This window comes from Coffea arabica, chromosome 7c (assembly GCF_036785885.1).
Source record: "Coffea arabica cultivar ET-39 chromosome 7c, Coffea Arabica ET-39 HiFi, whole genome shotgun sequence".
NCBI classification, from domain to species: Eukaryota; Viridiplantae; Streptophyta; class Magnoliopsida; order Gentianales; family Rubiaceae; genus Coffea; species Coffea arabica.
The window spans coordinates 33,102,049-33,122,725 of NC_092322.1; the positions used below are offsets into that span (position 1 = coordinate 33,102,049).

The window sequence follows — 20,677 nt, forward strand, 5'->3', positions numbered from 1 at the left end:
CATCTGGAATGAAGTGTTCAGGCAGCAACTTGATGCCCGATTTTGAACCAGATGGGTGCCGAATTTGGAAACGATTTCTTCTGTGATATTTTAACTCTATGAATTTATTTTCCAACGGCGTAAGCCATGCTCAATTTCGAGTTATATTGACTGAGTTGTGACTGAAACAAGTGGACTGCTCTGTTTTGGAAAAACCCTAATGTTTGGACTGGTTTGGAACAAAATCTTGGAGTGAACTTGTTAGTTGATGTTCTTGATATTAAACACTTACCAAAGGTATTATGGATGTTTCTTAGACCCTTATTTCACAAATGAACCATGGTTGGATAACTTTCTTGGTTAAACGATTGGAAATTTGGAAAATGAAAGTCAAAGGCAGATTGCCTTAGGATTTTTCTTGAACTTTGGTTGGCTAATTAACTACCTTGCCGAAGGTATTTTTCCCCGAAATTCGATAGAGAGATACTTTCCATATAGTATTGAAATACTGCCAATTTTGGTACCAATTCAAGTTCGTTTCGATACCCAATTAAATTACTAAAGTTAGAGGTTCAAATCTGGAAAATTCTCATCCAGTCTTGAATTTGCTCAACTTTGGGCTACCGTATCTCGGTACTCGAAACTCCGATTCTTGATCCGCTTGTTTTGTTATACACCTCACTTGCAACACTAATTGAGCTGCAAATTTCAGAGGCCGGTTTGCAACGTGTGAATCGTGCCGAATTTTCAAAGTTGGCCGAAATCCAACTTAATTCTGCCATGAAGACCAACTCTGCGTCTTCAAGCTCATTTTTGACCACTTTTCACTTCGATTCATGGAAAAGTGTCTTCTACGAACTTATAGTACTCTCTAAGAGGTTTCCAACGGTATAAAGTTTTCCAATTCTCGACTTATACCGAGCGAGTTACGATTTTTCAAAGATTCATCATAAAACTAAAAAATTTTCCAATTTCAAAGAAATAGAGTTTTTCAAGAACTCTTTATTCTTTCGATATTCATAAAACGTTTTGCTTACGATTTTCATGATAAAAACTCAAATAATATTTTACATAATAAAAGGCAAGTTGAACCTCGATTTACGTGTAATTGAGGTTCCTTGTTGCGAAATAATCCTTAGATTGTACTAGTGTACAATCTTCTTGATAAGTGGGTTAATTGTGTGATTATCCACTGTTAATTGCCAGGCGCACAAGGAGACCTTCAAGAGGATCTCACCGTGGACACTTGAACTCCCAGAAAATAATTCTTATTGAATTGCTCGGTGAGTGTCAAGTGTGTGAATTTTGATACTTGTTTATTTGTGGTATTTGTTAAAAGTTTAAAAATAAGGGCGGGTGCGTACTTTATCGCACTCGTTCTAATTTCAAATGAATGAATGAAATGCATTGAATGAATGAATGAAATGAAATGTTATGTCATGAATGCTTATGTCGTTGGAGTGAACCTCCTCGACTTTCAAATGAATGGGGGACGCCCAAACTCATAGGCCGTCCTTAGATTCGAGCCAGCAATGGGCTTGGTCGGGGATTTGGGCGAGCCATGAGATACATATAAGCTCGACCTAATAAGAGGTCTTGCTTGGCATACTCGTAGAGTATCGCCCAATAATAGACTTGTGGGCCCTTGGGGTGTACGGTGGACGGAGGAAAGTAAGTGATGATCTACGGAAATGGAAATACCGACCCGGTTGACAGGAGGGTCAATGCGGGAAGGTATACGAATGACAACAGCAGATCGAGTGGAACTTAGCTCCTGAGAGCTATTATATCCTTGAATTGTTTCTGATTACTTTTCATGTTTGATTGATTGATTATTGAAAAGACATGGCTTTATTTATTAAATTGGGATTGTTATTTGACTAAGTGCTTGCATGTGTGTTTTTGGCCTCACGAGCGTTTAGCTCACCCTATAGTTTTGTTTTCCTTAACAGGACCGGCTCTTGGAGAAATATGGAGAAACCATCCGTTGTAATTTTGTTAAGACTCCTGATATATATTTTGACTAGGCCCTGGTTTGGGTTGTACTTTTGGAAATTGTAAACTTGAAAGGTTTGGGCCCTGATGTGTACTTTGAATTTAAGTCGTTTCATGATTAACCGATGTACTGGTTATACATTAAGTGACATATTAAGCTTGAACGCTTCCGCATTATTGTATTCATGTTGCTCTCATCGAAGTGTTTAGTTCGGTTTGAAATTGAATGGAATTGCTTGAGTCCTGGCGTGAGCTGGGCAGGCGTCCGCGGATATCCTTTGGTCCGCCTTAAGGAGATGTGGGGCGTCACAGTTGGTATCAGAGCTTAAGCTTTTGATCTCTGTAGTGTATCCTAGGCTTAAATGTTTAGGATGCCGGACTGTGGAATTTGATTGAAAGTTAAGTGACTGCTTGTGAAAATGAAAATTAGAACCTGGGTTCGAATTAGTGGATGACAAGGAGTCTTGATATGGTGTGATACATGTGGGATAGTATGAAGTGATCAAATCTTGTTTATTTCGTGTATCTGGACCTACCTAAGCTTTTACTCTTGAGTGTAAACTACAGAAGGTAATGGTAATATTAAATTGTCTCGGGGGCGCCTTCCGGTGGTCCACTATCGAGAGAGTGAACTAAAAGAGCATTGGAGAAATGGTCCGATTTACTGGACTAGGATTTCATGTGAATTTCAAAGGACTTGCCGAGCCCAAATAGTGGGGTGTTAATAGTGGTCGATCAATTGAAGTGGCTATCCGAAGAAACTGGAGTGATTCGAAGGGATGATCAAGAACTGAGGACAATTGCGGATGTCTAGACTACTAGAATTTCTGAAATTGAAGTTGAAGTACTTCTGGAGCGAGGGAGACAAAGGCTCCTTGTGAGAAGCTTTAAAAAGCTAAGAATCGACTTGTTGGGGTAGTGTCCGAAATTAAAGACATGATGGATAAGTCGATGGCTGGGTGTATTATCTTGGTTGAACAAGTGGAGAATGACAAGATATTCGATAAGGGACATGAGATTTAAAGCTCCTAGTGCTGGAAACGAAAATGATCCTACGGAGGTAATTAAGACTTTTGGCTCCGCCAATCACTAAGTTAGTAACTTAAACTATTTTAATAGTTTTTGCCAAAGATAGAAGGGGTAGCACTCGCTTAAAGGCCATTGCATTTTGTATCCTGTTTCACAATGTTTCCTACCTTTTGAGGCAATTAAACGTTACTTATGGCATGCTTGATTTTACCATTTCATGATTTCAAATCCATGATTGGGTTGTACCCATTTGCGATTATTTTGGTATCTTCCCTTTTTATTCTTGTATTTGTTTGGCGTGATAAAGGTATCACTTTTTGAACTCCGTTTATATGCACTCACTTTATGTCATGCCTTTAAATATGCTAAATTTATGGGTGACCAAAAGAGTGAAAAAGATTGAGGGCGAGGGGTTAAGCAACCCCAAGCTCAAGGAGACGATTATAGAACGACTGCTGGACTGAATCAAAACCCTAGAAATGAATGAAAATAATCGTGTAGTTATTGCTATTAACCAGACGATTGATGCCCTAGCACGATTAGTGGAGCACTAAAATTCTAAACCAATCAACCAACCTAAGAACCAAGCAAGGTTGAGGAGTTGAGCAATTCTTGAAGTTCGCTCCATCTAAGTTTCCCGGAGAATCTAATCTCGAAATGGTAGGATCGATTTAAGGGAATCAAATAAGGTACTAGTGAAAACAAGATATTAGAGTTTCTTCTCGAGTAACTTATAAGTAAGTATTGGAGAGTGAATTAAGACTTAAAAATTTTATATTAAGGAATATGGTCCCTGCATCTGGCTATGTTTGTAAGTAATGATAACAATTTCTTGGAGACTTAAAAACTCGCCGTATTAAGCAGAGGATAGTTAAGATTTGTATTACGGGGTAACTTATAAGCAAAAGAATGAAAGAGTACTATAACTCGAGCTTCCATTATGAATAGTTACTTATTTTGATCCTCTGATCTACCTGGCAGGCTAGCATTTGATTTAAATCAACCGGTAAGATGACAACCTTGGAAGAAATGCGTAAGGAAATGGATATTCTTCGAAATGAGGTAGAATTTCAAAGAAAACTAGCTGAGTACTGGGAGGGACGGTGGAAACAAGAATATGCAGAGAAAACTGAGTTGCTACGCCAGAACGTAGAATTGGAGAAGAAACACAAAGGAAATTTTCAAACGAGTCAGGCCGTCACTTCTCATGTAACTTGTGGATACTGAGGCAAGATTAACCACACTGAAACCGGGTGCCGGAGAAAGCAAGGAAAATGTTTTAAGTGCGGTAGTACCGAGCATAAGTTTTTGAATTGCCCTGGTAACCCTATCAAAAAGAGGAAATATTCAGCAGCCAGCTAGGCCGCTATAAAGCAACCGAGTGCCAGATGGAAGTCATTAGTACTAATGGTTATGAAGGGGGATCTAGTAGTGGAAGTTTTACGAGTGAGGATGCTTTGACTACACTCGAGGGATAGGGGTTGTAGTTTTACCCTAAACTAGGCTAGCACCTTTAGAGGTTGTGATCTTTTGAAAAGAGAAAAAGTCTTTTGTTGTATTGTATCCTGGCAACTTGACATGTTTTGCTACAATCCTATCGTTTCTCCTTTTTCCTTTTGAGAGGAGTTCATAAACCTCTTCCAACTGGATGTAATTATTATGATCTTTATGACTCATGAAAATTTACTTCGCTTTTAATTGTTTTTATGACCTACACATATGTTTAAATCCTGTTCCACGCCCTTAGAATTATAATAAGACACGAAAGGTATTGGATGTGATCGAGATTTTTCTTGAAAATATAGACCACCTGAGGTCTTGATAGTGACTAGAGATCGGGATCGAAGTGAGGACTTAGTGTTGAAATGGAATTCAATGATTGAAATGCCAATTTGAGATATTAAAATCGGTGGATTTGAGTTAGTGAAAGGAAATAATTAATGGATTCAATGTGCATAACGATTAAGGACTAGATATCGTATTTGGAATGAAGGCTAGAAGCTATGTATTGATAGATTATGGAATCTGGAGCGATGTGACCATTAAGAGCAACCACCATTTTTCTTACATGGATAAGAATTCAATAATTTGTAAGGAGCCGTGATCCTATTTAAGTTGGATTTAAAGAAGAGATATTACCCATTTGGGAACCCTAGGAACTAATGTGGTTAATACCGCTTTCAAATTTAGACATGGACACTCTAAAATTTTCGGTACACCCTTCGAGTTGACAGATGCACTAGAAGTATTTATGGACCCAAGGTATCGGAGTTAAACCGTATTTGGACAAATCAGTGGAGGCATTTATTGATCATATATCGATATACTCTAGTGTTCGAGAAGGTCATGAAAGACACTTGATGGTATTTTTACGAACCTCGAGAGAACGCCAACTTTTGTTAAGTTCAATAACTGTGAGTTCGATTGGAAGAAATAATCTTTCTACGTTATACAGTATCTAAGGAAGGAATTATTATTGACTCAGCTAAAATGAAAGATTGTATAAGAGGAAACGACCAGAAAAGCATATTGAAATTTGGAATTCTCGGAGTTAGTCGAATACTACCTTTGGTTTATCAAGGATTTTTGTAAGAGTGCAAGACTTGGCAAACCATTTGAGGTTCTAAATGTAAGGGAAAATCTTGAGATGAAAAATGTTAATTGGTGTACATGTGTAGGGGGTAATTTTGTGTTTTATACAGATGACTCAAAGGATGGTTTAGAATGTATATTAATAAAACATGAAAAGGTGTTTGTATATGCCTCTAGGAAGTTAAAATATTACGAGAGGAAGTAGCCAACTCCTGATTCAGAGTAAATAACTACAATATTTGCCTTAAAGAAGTTAAGATATTGCCTATATGAGGAAGACATGAGGCTGATTAAGTTGCTCTATGACTCGGAAGTTGAAACGCCTAAAAAAAAAAAAAGGGTTTGATTGCTAGTCGAAAGAATGGAATCTGTCAAGCATAAGTTGGAAGAACGTAAGTTGGTGATCGATCTGATAGGCTTAACCATGAGGGGAATGATATTTCCTCAGGTGTGAATTTCGAGGATGAAATTCTGTTAAGGAGGGGAGGATGTGAAGACCCGAAAAATTTCTTATTTTATCGAATATTAATGGTTTAATTAAGTATTTATCCACCTGTTTTCCCCAAATAATTTATTACGACCATTTTAAATCCATTCGTATGGAATAATGTCTTCATTATGTTTTGAAGGTGTCCCGTTAACAATTTCAATTTTCGGAAGGATTGGTTAGGCGAGAAATAGTGAACACGAGTGTTTCGAGGTGATATTATGTTCGAAAGTATGATTATCCTGGGAAATTAAGAACGGACAATAGCAGATTAAGAAAAGTTAATCGAGAATTAAAGGTGATTAAGTTTTAAGTGAGCGTATACTACTCACGCGTGGATAGTTTTCCAAAAGATGCATGGATACAAATTATTGGAGGTTTGAGGAGTTAATACTCGACTCATGTGACGACTCGTAAAAACTATTATTTTATTTAAACCTAAATTTATGGCTTAATAAATTATTTAATTGGATTTTTGCCACGAGAAATATTTTCTAGTCTTATTAGACCTAAATACATGATAATATAACTTCGTTATATTTTAAAAGTGACTTGTTTCAAAAATTAATTTCTTGGAGTGCGTTTAGTAAAAATAGTGAATAGTGCTTGGAGATTTTATCCGCGTAGTAGCACAATAAGCTTGGAATATTGGAGACTTGTACTATGGTCCTAAAATAGGTAATCTTATGAATAAATATTCACGTGATAGTTAGTAGTACAATCGTTATAAGAATTTCTCGGAAGTTTCGCGTTATAACGTTAAATTTGACGGTACGCGTTTTCACGTGCGCGACTTCAATTGAGGGACTTTAGACCCTTATTTCGGGACAATTAAGAGTGAATAATATTTACATGAATATATATGCTTTGGAGGTTTAGTGCACTAGTGAACCAAACGCGCGAGAAAATCGAGCCGTAATCGCACCAAACGGCCCCTAATGAGAGTTGACTTTTGGGTGAATTACCACCACTTATTTCACCTTCTCTTGGAAGCTAAAGGAAGTCAGATTTCCCTCCATTTTCTCTCTCCTCACAGCCGACCAAACTCCCTCCTCTCTCTAACTCATTTGCAACAAAATTTCTGCTCACTAATCTCACTCAAAACCACCCCAAATCATCTCCAAATTTAACCAAACTTGCACCACACCTAGCTTGACACTTGAGGATCATTTTGAGCTGCAAACAAGGGCTGGAAAACACGGTTTTTCTGGTGCATTAGAGGGCCGAAATTTCTGCTTGAACACCAACCCAAAGTAAGTGATGATCCACTCTTGAAAACTTGAAGTTTGGAAGCTATCTTACCTTGTTAAGTTCATGCATGCATTTGGTTAGCTTGTGTATGGTGTAAAAATGTGATTGTGGGCTCTTTGAATTCCCACACTTGGGTTGTTGTTGCTGATTTGATGAGTGATGGTGATTATATTGTTGGTTTAGTGATTATAATGATGCATTAGTGGTGGGTAATTAGTAGGAACTTCATTGGGTGTAAGAAGCAAAAACTTCCGATTTTGCCCCTGCCATGTTCGGCCATTTTAAGGCCAGTTTTTAATGAACTAATGGCTTGAATTGGATGCCTATATGATGTATTAGAGGTGTGGAAAATTTCATTGAAAAATAATAAGGTTAGGTTGGGCAAATGAATTTTTTTTGAGAAACCAGCAAATCTGGAAAACTGATTCGCGTATGACTCTGACCAGCAGTAGTATTTTGGCTATAACTCTGTCCTCGGATGTCGAAATCATGTGCCGTCGGTGGCGTTTGAAACTAGACATTCCTGGCTTTAATTTGGTATACAATGCACGTTCTGATTCTTTGTGAGCAAGCCGAACCAAATGTTTTAAGTTCGCTGTCCTGTTGCTCTGTTCATCTGGAATGAAGTGTTCAGGCAGCAACTTGATGCCCGATTTTGAACCAGATGGGTGCCGAATTTGGAAACGATTTCTTCTGTGATATTTTAACTCTATGAATTTATTTTCCAACGGCGTAAGCCATGCTCTATTTTGAGTTATATTGACTGAGTTGTGACTGAAACAAGTGGACTGCTCTGTTTTGGAAAAACCCTAATGTTTGGACTGGTTTGGAACAAAATCTTGGAATGAACTTGTTAGTTGATGTTCTTGATATTAAACACTTACAAAAGGTATTATGGATGTTTTTTAGACCCTTATTTCACAAATGAACCATGGTTGGATAACTTTCTTGGTTAAACGATTGGAAATTTGGAAAATGAAAGTCAAAGGCAGATTGCCTTAGGATTTTTCTTGAACTTTGGTTGGCTAATTAACTACCTTGCCAAAGGTATTTTTCCCCGAAATTCGATAGAGAGATACTTTCCATATAGTATTGAAATACTGCCAATTTTGGTACCAATTCAAGTTCGTTTCGATACCCAATTAAATTACTAAAGTTAGAGGTTCAAATCTGGAAAATTCTCATCCAGTCTTGAATTTGCTCAACTTTGGGCTACCGTATCTCGGTACTCGAAACTCCGATTCTTGATCTGCTTGTTTTGTTATACACCTCACTTGCAACACTAATTGAGCTACAAATTTCAGAGGCCGGTTTGCAACGTGTGAATCGTGCCGAATTTTCAAAGTTGGCCGAAATCCAACTTAATTCTGCCATGAAAACCAACTCTGCGTCTTCAAGCTCATTTTTGACCACTTTTCACTTCGATTCATGGAAAAGTGTCTTCTAGAAACTTATAGTACTCTCTAAGAGGTTTCCAACGGTATAAAGTTTTCCAATTCTCGACTTATATCGAACGAGTTACGATTTTTCATAGATTCATCATAAAACTAAAAAATTTTCCAATTTCAAAGAAATAGAGTTTTTCAAGAACTCTTTATTCTTTCGATATTCTTAAAACGTTTTGCTTACGATTTTCATGATAAAAACTCAAATAATATTGTACATAATAAAAGGCAAGTTGAACCTCGATTTACGTGTAATTGAGGTTCCTTTTTGCGAAATAATCCTTAGATTGTACTAGTGTACAATCTTCTTGATAAGTGGGTTAATTGTGTGATTATCCACTGTTAATTGCCAGGCGCACAAGGAGACCTTCAAGAGGATCTCACCGTGGACACTTGAACTCCCAGAAAATACTTCTTATTGAATTGCTCGGTGAGTGTCAAGTGTGTGAATTTTGATACTTGTTTATTTGTGGTATTTGTTGAAAGTTTTAAAAATAAGGGCTGGTGCGTACTTTATCGCACTCGTTCTAATTTCAAATGAATGAATGAAATGCATTGAATGAATGAATGAAATGAAATGTTATGTCATGAATGCTTATATCGTTGGAGTGAACCTCCTCGACTTTCAAATGAATGGGGGACGCCCAAACTCATAGGCCGTCCTTAGATTCGAGCCAGCAATGGGCTTGGTCGGGGATTTGGGCGAGCCATGAGATACATATAAGCTCGACCTAATAAGAGGTCTTGTTTGGCATACTCGTAGAGTATCGCCCAATAATAGACTTGTGGGCCCTTGGGGTGTACGGTGGACGGGGGAAAGTAAGTGATGATCTACGGAAATGGAAATACCGACCCGGTTGATAGGAGGGTCAATGCGGGAAGGTATACGAATGACAACAGCAGATCGAGTGGAACTTAGCTCCTGAGAGCTATTATATCCTTGAATTGTTTCTGATTACTTTTCATGTTTGATTGATTGATTATTGAAAAGACATGGCTTTATTTATTAAATTGGGATTGTTATTTGACTAAGTGCTTGCATGTGTGTTCTTGGCCTCACGAGCGTTTAGCTCACCCTATAGTTTTGTTTTCCTTAACAGGACCGGCTCTTGGAGAAATATGGAGAAACCATCCGTTGTAATTTTGTTAAGACTCTTGTTATATATTTTGACTAGGCCCTGGTTTGGGTTGTACTTTTGGAAATTGTAAACTTGAAAGGTTTGGGCCCTGATGTGTACTTTGAATTTAAGTCGTTTCATGATTACCCGATGTACTGGTTATACATTAAGTGACTTATTAAGCTTGAACGCTTCCGCATTATTGTATTCATGTTGCTCTCATCGAAGTGTTTAGTTCGGTTTGAAATTGAATGGAATTGCTTGAGTTCTGGCGTGAGCTGGGCAGGCGTCCGCGGATACCCTTTGGTCCGCCTTAGGGAGATGTGGGGCATCACAATTATAGCATTAGAAAAGCAGATAACCCTTTACACAAAGTAAGCACATACAATTATTCAATCAAATACCACATCAAGGATAGAAACACCTAGAACATATATTCATATAACACAGAGCAGTCATACAGTAGTTCAGTCAAACGTGTACAAAAAATCCCCTCAAACAAAGCGGGATTTTCCAAAAGTCACTATACACCCTAGGAAAAGGCCAAACAGCTAACAACGACCTATCTTCCAAGGTCCCCTACACCCAGGGTCAAAACACGGCTCAAGGAACTTTAACCTAGTTCCCAACTGAGCCTACGGATTCACCGCCATGACCAGGACTAGGCGTGACTCCTTCTCCAGGTGCCCCAACACCCGAAACCTCCTCTTCATGTAATTGCCCTTGAAGAGCATTCACTCGCTCTTGCTCCATGACTAAATCGTTTTGGAGCTCTGCAATCCGGTCGGCTTACATCCTAAGGACGCCTCTCAATCTAAGGATCTCAGTGTGATCCTGAGCGGCCGCGCATCGAAGCCTCCTCCTCTCCTGAACCACCGCCACGACCACATGATCGGCATAAGAGTACCTCTGACAACGAACACAATGTCGGGTGTGGCTTGCGGTATATTATAACCGAATCAGACCTCCAGGTCTCTCCTGGTAGTCGATAACACGATAACGTCTTCGCGACGGCTCACCTCCACTCCCATTAGCTCCGTCCATACCTATAAGAGAGTCATGAGTGATCACTCCGATCATACAATAGAACTAAAGCGTTTTCTAGTACAATGCCCACAAAATCTCAAAAGCAAGTCCTAGTTTGCCCAGATGAACTCAAACCTGGGCTCTGATACCAACTGTGACGGCCCTATCTCCCCCTAAGGCAAACCAGAGGGTTCAACGGACCGCCTGCCCAACTCTCGCCAAGACTACGGAGCCAAAGTGTACAAAACGCACCTAACTCACGAGAGAAAATTCAATAAAATGAGCGATCAACCCTTATTACGTCGCTCTTCTTCCAAAAATATTACTACGAATGAAAGTACAGCGCTCGAGCACTTAAATCGGTCTTGAAAACGAAAAATGAAAATTTGTCACGGATGAACAGTACCAGCCACTTCACTATCCGGCCGGAATCTAGCCGAATTTCCGGCCGAATAGGAGCAGTGGCCAAATTCGAAGGGATCAAAATCCCCTGTCAATCCGGCCGGAAACTGGCCGGATTGCGGCCAGTAGCCAAACTCAAATTTTTTTTTCTTTTTCCCCCGCCTATCCGGCCTTGCATTCGGCCATAAATTGGCCGGATTCTTGGCCGGATTTGTGAACAATAACTTTGTCAAAATTTTTCCTTCTTCGTTCAAATTCGGTACTCGTCTCAAAACACGCCAAACACATAGAGCAGTTAATCAATAACTTGATATATCCATGTCATATACATATGAGTAGATTCAATTATTAACAAAAGATACTTGAATTCAAATACATCAAGGGTTTTCCAAATATTCGAGGAGCGATTCAAAAGAACAAAATGCCTAACTAGCTCAACTCGTTTTCTCAAAAACTTGGTTCCGAAAGTGTCCCTGTAAGGAAAACAAAACAAGGGGGATGAGCTTACGTTCGTGAGGTACCAAAACTCACAAGTACACTATGCATGGCCAACAAACACACAAATGCCTTCATCATAACAACCACATATAAAAGGATACGGTCAGCCCTCAAGAGCCGTTTTCCAATTGCCGTACTTGATCGTACCCGTTGACACTTCGTCAACCGTTGATGAGAAAACAAGACCGTAGATTCCTCTTTATACCAATTCCTTCCACCGTTCACCCCCTTACCGGGCCCGAACACCTCACAGTGACAAAAGATAATACTCGAGTATACCTTATGGTCGAGGAGTTAACACTCCACTTGACTAACAGTGACCCCAAGGTTCGTTATCGATTCGCCCAAACCCTTGCCGGCTCGACTCGAATAACGACCTAAGGAAATGAGCTCAGATTTCACAGTAATAATCGAGCATAACCCTAGCAGATGTCAGATCAGGCACATATACCATTTCACAGTCAAACAGTAACAGTAATACAAATAAGTTATCGAGAGCGATAAAGTACACTCTCGTCCCATTCAAGTCATTCAAGTCACATAACAAGTATAAACGACCATACAATGATACACTCACCGAAGTAATCAAGCAATTCACACGTTCGCGTCAGACGTAGGCCCCGAATCACCGGCACGACCTAAAACAAGCAAGAAAAACATGTTTGAGACTCGATCACGAGTCAACTTATTAACATTCAATTACTAGTATAGTATGCCAAAAGTAAAATAGGGTGACAATAGTGTGGAACGTAAACAACTCCAAAAGTCTTCCATTTCTATTCAAATCCCTCTCAATTCAAGACCACCAACATTCCTTATCAATTGGGCTGCACTTCCCCATAATTTTTCACATTTCCAACCTAACAACAACATCCAAACGAACACAAGTGCAAGTGTAACTCATAGGCTTTACCATTTGTCTCATTAGAGTCACAATACCCTCAAATTTCTATTGCTTGCAAATGCAAGGGCCAACCATAGTAAAGCCCTAAGTGAAACCCTAAAAACCTGAAATTTTCATACAAAAGCGGAAATTTTCCGCAATCCACCACCATTAACACATAGAGGTTCTAAATTATTCCATATAAGGCTATCATACCTTAACTAACTATAATAACCTATATAAAACAAAAAATTCTCAATAAATAGCAAAATTAGACAACCCATACATAATTCCATGAAATACTCCATAAAATTGCATCTTTAACTACTAACACCTACTAATTACACATGATAACCAACAAAGGGACAATTTCTTAACCATTCACCTTACCAACACTAGAGACAAGATAGTTTAGGGTCTTTCCCTTCCAAACAACTCCACCAAGCACTTCAATCCTTCTTAGCAAGTAAGTTTTATGGAGAAATTTGGGAGATTAATAGTTGGATTTCAAGATTTGGACAAGAAAAGGAAGCAAAAGTTGAAGAGCTCTCTCTCTTTTCTCTCCAAGGTTGGCCGGCCAAGAGGATGAAAATGAAGAGGAAATTTGGTCAAAAATTGATTTAGTAAAGGTGTGAAGACTAGTCAAAATTCTAGCTTCCAATAGAAATGTTACATGTGGCCTTGTCAAGCTTATCTTCCTTCTTTGTCTTACACTACATAATTAACTAGTTAACCTCTAATTAGCTCATAATACAAGGTAATAAAATCTTCGTATATAAAATTTTTTCCAAACCACATTTACGGTACCAATCGCACTAGTGGGTCCCACATCCACTGTACACCCCTATTACCACAGAAAATGACTTATTTTAGGAAAATGATTTAAAATTCGTATTTTCTCATAAAAATTCCCAGAAAATGCACATATTAAGGGAAACACTAAAATTAAGCCCAAAAGCTTAAAATAAATGCCTAGAAAATAAAAAAATTTTTCGGGGTCTCACAAATAACAATGAACAGTAATCGCTAAATAATGATGAACAGTAATCACTAGAGTAACGATTTTTTTACACAAAAACTGAATTAGAAAACACAAGAAACAACACAAATAAAGAGGCAAAAAAAGATATAACCTGAAAAATCACCAACTAGTTCTGATGCCAGCTAACACGAATTCTGATGATGACGAAATTCGCGACAACAAACCCCAAGTTGACGGTGATTGACACAAGTTTGAGTTTTACAAAATATCTTATACGGACCCCTTTAATCCCCATGATTGCAAATCTTGATACAATATCGACCCACAATCCTACGAACTAGCGAACCCTAGGATGATAGTAGGCGCCACAATCAAGGATGATGAACTTGATTGATGAACACTAGATGATTCTAGGTAGTCAAGAAAAACTCGTAAAGCCAAGAGAGAACTCTCAAGAAATATTTTGTCTAAAATGTCATCTTCCAATTGAAAGAAACAAAACAATGTTTTTATCGTTGCCTTACATCAAGAAACCTAACGAGACTAGGACTAACTAAAACATAATAAGTTTGACCTTATAACCTAGCTTGTATCCCTACCAATTAGCAATGGATCCAACCATAAAACTAGTCCATTTTATTAACTACTAATTGACCCAAATCAATGACTAGACCAACGACACATGCTGAAAATTTCAGTCCAAAATCTCTTTCTTCCAACGACTTTGAGCAGCTCCTTTAGCAAAAAAATAGTGAAAAAATAGGGAATCTCCATGTTCATATCATGCTTCTTAAGCCATTTTGAAGCGAAGACACAATTCTACAATTCTTATGAGACATCTAAATCCAGTTGGTTGATTTTTCTAATCAAAAAACCAAAATAGAGTAGGGAAAATTTTTTGGTTGAAAGCTGAAACAGGGCATCGACCAATTAGGGGTATTTTGCTCACTTTATAGACTATAGAGATCCAAATAAGATGATTCTTGATGCATTAGAAAGCTAACTCAAATAAATGCAACTTTCATGTTTTATGCAAAAGCTAATTCGACTTTCATCTTCAAGAAACTTGTATTTGAAAGTGGTTAAAAAATGGGGCAAAGTTAGCATGTGCAAACCTGAATCACATGAAGAACCGCAAGGTGCGAGGTATACCTCACTAATCCACCTCGCGGATTCCCGAGTGAATGTTGCAAGTTGATTCTACAACTTGCACTCTTTTCACACTGGTTTGTGGATGAATTTTCTTCATAGAATCCGACTGAATCCAGCTAAACTTGAGTTCAAAAAGTGAAGAACAACTTTGTGACTGCATGATGAGCACATTTTCTTCTACAAAAACATCTATAAATACTTCTTGTATCTCATTGATTTGATTATCCTGTATCATCTTATAACATATTCTAGTATAGAGTAGAAGTAAATGTAGAAGTAGTTTTAGTTCTAGATTTATATTGTGAGTTTCAAAGTTAATTTAAGAGTTTTGAGTGGAAGGTGAAAACACTCTTGTACCAAACTTATTTGAGAGATCAACTTGTGAAGGAATTCAAGGATTCAACCTTCAAAATATTGAATAAGAATTTGTTTTTCCTAAACTTTGTCACTTATTCTTATTTGTCATATTTTGTTACAAGTTTGTTTCATATTTAGATGTTCTCAATATGATGTCTAGCTAAAGTTTTTCATATCCTTGGGGTGAAGATGGACTTGTTGCAGTTTTGATTTGAAGTAGTTAGGGAATGATTATACTTTTTCATGATTTGTTAATTTGAGAACTTTTCCTTATGCTTTATAGTTATTTAGTCATCAACTATGAATGATTTGATAATTGTTAAGTAATGAAAGTTGTTTTTAAATAGATCTAACTTTTAAACACTAGTTTTATTCTTACGAACATAGTAAATAATGGTTAGTTAGATTCATACAATAACTTCATTGACTTTATTTAACTTGCTTCTTACTTTTTTTCTATGAGCATAGGTAAAGAATGATTCAAAGAGTTAAAGAAATTAGCGAAAGCAATTTTTAGAGATATTAGCCAAAACAGTTTCTATTAATAATGCCAATTGGTAAAAGCAAGGACATATATTTGGAAGTTATTTCTTGACAATTCATGGAAGCATAAGTATAATCATCTTAACTAACTTCTAATCTTGATATAACAAGCGATTCTAATCTCTAGAATCCTGTCACTTAGTGTTTAAGCAATTCTAATCTAACTTATATTTACTTTTATTTATTTTCTTGTAACATACTGCCTATATGGTTAGTTTTACCACATAATGGCTAATTTTATATTTATTACTTATGTCATATGATCAATTGTACCGTCTAAACTAATATTTTCTATGGCCGATTTTACTGGCTAATTAATTTTCTTTGTTTTTACTTTTTTAATTTTGATTGTTTAGATAATAAAGTAAGTAATTAAACTCAAATGATTGCCACATTCTAAGTTCTTGTGGAATTGACACCTAATATCTATATACTTAATAAACAAACCATAGACTTGCGAAAATAGGGTAGTATAATTTTAAAATTCGTAATGAGTAAAAAGACTCTATCAAATTTTTGGCATCATTGCTGGAGATTTAGGTGTAATATTAGAGTTAAAAGCAAGTTTTATTAATCTAAATTTTGTTACTTTCTCTTTATTTTACTAATTTTATCTTTTAGTTGTAATTTTTATTATTCTTGGGTACTAAATTTTTCACCAAAGGCACAATTTACTTATAAATAGGGGTAGATAACAAAAATCCACCAATCCGAAAACCTGAAAGATCCGATCTGACCCGCATCGAAATTTAGAATATCTGTTCCAATTTTTATAAGCAAAGCAGATAAGGGTCAGGTACTCTCAATATTCAGATATGGATATGGGTCATAAAAATAAAAACTCACGGGTGCCCGATCCGGGGATATGTTATATAAATATTAAAAAAATATAGAGGTAATTTTGTAATTTTATTAAGTTATTAACCCTAAATCCTAAATGAATCCATCGATTTCACTTTCCAAAACTGTGACGACCCCACCTCCCGTTAGGGCGTATCCAAGAATTTGGCTAGAGGTGTCAAAATGGGTGATTTGAGCAGATTTGGGTTGGTTAAAATAGGTAATGGGTATAAGTGAGTCAATTCATTTATACAAATGGGTATAAATAGGTAAGTCAAAAAATGAATTAGGTAACCCAATTACCCATTTACAACCCATTTATGTTAATTTTTTGTAAACTCATTTAAATTCATTTTTGTAAACTAAGTCATTAATTTATACCACCCTTTGTACCTATCATTAGTTTTAAATATTTACTTATAATGTTCAATAAACCTAATTACTAATTTTTTTCCATCTGTACTCTATGTCACAAAATTACACACTATTTAATTATTGAACAATAAGAATATAAAATTTTGAATTAAGTACTATAAAAGTTAATATAAAAATTTAATCCAAAAATTTTGAACCCCTAGTATTTTTTTCGTAAGTAAATTTAAATTTTTATTTTGGAAAGGTAGAAAAGAAAGCTAAAACTTGTTATAAATTGGTAATGCTGAAATGAGTAAGTTAATAAATTAAGATAAAATCAACAAATAATATTAATAATAATAATAAAACAAAAGTGGTTAACATTATGACAAAATAAAAAAATCTGAAAAAAAAAGGTGAGGGAAGATAGGAGGTTTAGGGGAAGACAATTCTAAATGGATTAATTGGATTTGATGGGTTACCCAATAATACCCATTTAATTGAGTAATCCATTTATACTCATATGCAAAAACTTAAGATACCCATACACATTTATTCATGGGCGGGTATGGGTAAATTTAACTAAATGGGTTTGTTTGCCACCTATAGGATTGGCAGACTGCTTGCTCAACTTTCGTCAGGACTCACTCATGCACAATGAAATTTACAAAATAACAACCTCAACAATAAGAGTAATAACAATTACAACCCTATACATATACAATCATGGACATCAAATGCCCATACAATCTCCAAATACAGCCGAGAAATTAAACTTGCAAAATAAAACCAAACAAACCCGCTAGAGAGCTAAGAAGTGCCTATGCAAGTAACTGACAAAATTTAGACAAAATCTATGTCTTCTCCAATTCTCCCTCTCACGTTCTTACCCCTGTAAGGAAAACAAAATTATGAAATGAAATAGAAACTCAATGAGATTCCAAGAAAACATGCAAGTAAATTAGCAGGCATAATATAATTTATAACAAAACAGGTAACCAGATAGATCATGCAATAAGGTACAGTAAAAATTGTGACAGCCACACTTTCCCCTAGGGCGAACCAAAGGGTTCGGCGGGCTACCTGCCCAACTCGCGCCAAGACTCACTCATACATTCGAATAAAATACTTCTAAAGTACTTAAATAACAATTCTACAACTTATAACATAACTAAGTTCAACTTACAATCCAACTAATAAAATACGATCCAATGTACTTAAGAAAAAAATTCAAAGTTCGTCTTACAAGATTCCAAAATATCGAATTCAAAGTTTAACAACCCAAAACAAGATACAAAAGAAACAGGATAACACCCTAACGGACAACGGCTTCACTCGAGTTCTCAATTCCTATTAAGGAAAACAAATTAGAAAAAATAATCTAATGCCCAATTAGTTCCTAAGAAGGTATACAGTCATGTAGAACAGTTCAAATTACACTTCAAGTTCACAATTTAAAACAAGTAAATACAGCGATTAACAACATCAAGGGGTAGGATACGGGTGGCTCTTAGGAGCCAATGTCCATGAATCTTGATCTTATTTCACGTAGTGGACACTCCATCGACTTTCAAGTATTATCACTATGTAGAACTCCACTTACTTCATTCTCCTTCCAATGACTTCTCCTACCGGGCCCGAAATCCAAAACACTTAAAATGGGTATTACTCGAGCATACCATAGTTTTCACTTCAAAAAAGACAAGTCTAAATGCCAAGTCCAGTGAATATAAAACACTCTCCTATGACTCGTCAAATCTCCTCGACCAAGTCTCATGACTGGTTCGAATCGACAGACTTACCTATAGGATTTAGAAATTCCCAAAAATTAACATGCACAATCAATCACTGATCATCGATGGGATAACAACCTAGACGACATCACAACACTTCAACAATTCAGAACACTATTCATCGTAGTCATAGCATCAAGTTTACATCTATGTCACATTTGCAAATTCAAGACAGATAACATGCATGGAAACTCACCAATAAATCAAAACTCAGAATCCAAGTTAGGATCAATATCACAGTCTTCAATCACTCCTATAAACACATAAAAAGAGACAATAAGTTTCGTCCTAACAATTCGCGAAACTAAATCAAATTCACTTGTACTCGATACGTAAGCTCGAGTTATGAAAACAATATGTATTTAGAATAGTTTTCCCCAAACTTTGACTCGTGAAAACACAAAATCAAGGGCAAAACAGTTTCGAGTTCACCATTGCTGCCCGGATAGTTTTTAGCCCAAAAATAGTGAAATAAAGTGACTTTTAACCGTTAAAGTTCCTAACTTTCAACTCCAATTCAACATATAAACATAGTTTAACCTAATACCAAGTCACTTGAGTACAATTTAGTCAAAAAAAAAACACAAAATTGTCGAAAATGAAGGTGAAAAATTAACCCTCTTCATTCGGCTAGCCCATCCAAAAATTTCTCAAGAATTTCACCAATAAAACAACCATTTAGCAAACAAAAACTTATTCAAATCCATATGAGTTTCATCAATCATTAGCCCTTGGTTATTAATGGAAAATTTTTCATGTAAATCCAACCCACAAATCTGGAGCTATGCTAGTATTTTAACCACTAGAACGTCTGGTGGTATAACTTCAAGAAATTTACTAGATCTACCATAGATCTTACTTAAATCAAGTGAATCTAATATTTTCATGGCTAGAAATTAAAGATTAAGGGTGTTTTTTGGTTCTTACCTCAAGATCTAACTAGATCTAGTGTGATTCAATCTCAAAACTTCCTTTCAAGATTCACCCCTTCAAGTTTTCTCAAGAAAGATCAAATTTTCTAGGTTGCTTGGTGATTTCTTCCACAAATCCACAAAAAGCAAGATTGATTGTGTCCCTTCTCTCTTGGTTGCTCTCTCTCTCTCTCTCTCTTTCTCGGTCCTCTCTCTCTCTCGGCCCTCAACAAGAAAAGAAGAAAAAGAAGAAGAAAAATTGTGCTGGTTGATGGGTTTTCAAGTGATCTTCAAGAGCAAGATGGAGGAGGAAATGGAGAGCTCTCAAGTCTCCCTCTTTCTCTCAAAATTTCGGTTGGCTCCAGGGGGAAGAGAGAGAATGAACTCTCAAGTCTAGTTTCTTCCTTTAAAGTGTGGTAAGGGGACCACCTCACCTACTCACTTATGTGTCGCATGAGATTTCATCTTAAGACTAAATTCCACATCACCACTCTAAAGTTTCACACTTAATGCTAGCCAAACGATAACCGGGCAATTAATAATAAAAATTCAACTAAGTTGTAAAACGACATTTTAATAGATAAGAATATCAAAATTTTGATAAAAATCACATAATATAAATATTTTCATCGTTATTATTTACCTTTCAAAAATAGTAAAATTTTTAGAACCCTCACAAAAATCACATTTCTATCAAAGAATATAGTCTGCTCTCAGGAGCAGGTACCACGACAGCTTGGCCAGGGCCCGTTGACTTTCCGTCAACCATGGAATTATAATATCCGTAGATCACCACTAAACGTCAATCTCTGTCTACCAATCATTCCCCTACTGGGCCGAACGCCAATCAAGTACCCAGGGTTCGTCAATCTTCTCGACTAATCCCTTGCCGGCTCGATTTGATCAACTAACCATGGGTTGGGATGGGTTGGGCTTACAACCCCAAGTACTCAAGTATTCATGATTTAGGCCCCAAATATTCAAGTACTCACGAGTGGAGTCGTTGGCTATGACCCAACGCTCACGCAAGTAAAGATTGG

The 20,677-nt window shown here is 36.7% G+C and overlaps 1 long non-coding RNA gene across 1 annotated transcript; it reads right to left on the reverse strand.

Annotated features, from left to right (window-relative positions):
- Window positions 1-17,611: 17,611 nt before the first annotated feature.
- Window positions 17,612-20,016, reverse strand: LOC140010155 (uncharacterized). The gene is made up of 3 exons (XR_011817420.1): window positions 19,654-20,016; window positions 18,923-18,979; window positions 17,612-17,825 (listed from the first exon to the last, which is right to left on the reverse strand). It is a non-coding gene; the product is annotated as an uncharacterized lncRNA (long non-coding RNA).
- Between the last annotated feature and the right edge of the window lie 661 nt (window positions 20,017-20,677).